This window comes from Gavialis gangeticus, unplaced genomic scaffold (assembly GCF_001723915.1).
Source record: "Gavialis gangeticus isolate Ggan-Ray unplaced genomic scaffold, GavGan_comp1, whole genome shotgun sequence".
Classification (NCBI taxonomy): Eukaryota; Metazoa; Chordata; order Crocodylia; family Gavialidae; genus Gavialis; species Gavialis gangeticus.
Window position 1 is genome coordinate 37,756,823 of NW_017729004.1, and position 945 is coordinate 37,757,767.

Consider the following 945-nt stretch of genomic DNA (forward strand, 5'->3'; position numbering starts at 1 on the left):
TCTGCAGTGGCAGCCTACTGTCGTCCCATGCATAGATCCACGGCTCAGCCCCAGGAAGAGCTTGGTGCAGCCCGCCAGCCCACAACCCTCCCAGGAGGCACGCAACAGCAAGAGCCATGCCCTCCACCCCCCAACCCACCCCACTCTGCACCTGCTCACAGTTCCCACTGCCTGCTGCAACTCAAGGCCTCCACTTCTCCCTGCTCACCCCAGTCCCTGCTGCAGCAGCCACAGGAACAGCCAATGCCAGCTGCCTGTAGCTGCTGGGCTGCACTGTGCCCTGAACATCCCGGGGCTCTGCTTCTCCCCAGTCACCCTGGGAGCAGCCAACACCACCTGTCTACACCATGGCACAGCACAGCCCAGGGGCTAGGGTGAGTGGGGACAAGCAGAGCCCTGAACACATAAGAGTGAATTTACCTCGCATATAAGGAATTTTTGGTAGAAAAAGGATGATTGCGTAGGAGTGCATTTGCATACACAGAACCTGTGTAAATCTAGGGAAACCTGTATCTTCTGGAAGTGCTCCGAGACCTTCCTTTTTGGGCAAGCTTTTAGCAAGCAAGGCTAAGCTGGGATATTGTTTTATATTCCATTCTAATATTCTACTTGCTTTTATAAGTTGTTCTGTTCTCTTGTTTTAAAACTTATTTTATTCTAATATAAAGATGCCATGAGCCTTTGTTAGAAAGGGTGGCATAATCCTATTAAATAAATACTATACCAAAAACAAAAAACACTAACAATCTGCATAAAAAGAACATAGCTCACACTCAATTGATCAAATCATTTTTTCAGATACTGCATTTTAAGAAGCTTTATTTCATCCCTTTAATCCAGAGGGGCAGGCAAGGTTAAAAACCCATTTTAAGAAATCTAAAGCTATACGGTCATTTTTTCTTGTTCCAAACACATTGTATTTCAAAAATGGGGGGGGGGGGGGGG

At 47.2% G+C, this 945-nt stretch overlaps 1 protein-coding gene across 4 annotated transcripts in view; it reads right to left on the reverse strand.

The window, feature by feature from the left end:
• ACBD5 (acyl-CoA binding domain containing 5) overlaps window positions 1-945 on the reverse strand; it is an 80,320-nt gene that overhangs the window by 21,848 nt on the left and 57,527 nt on the right. The window lies entirely within an intron of this gene.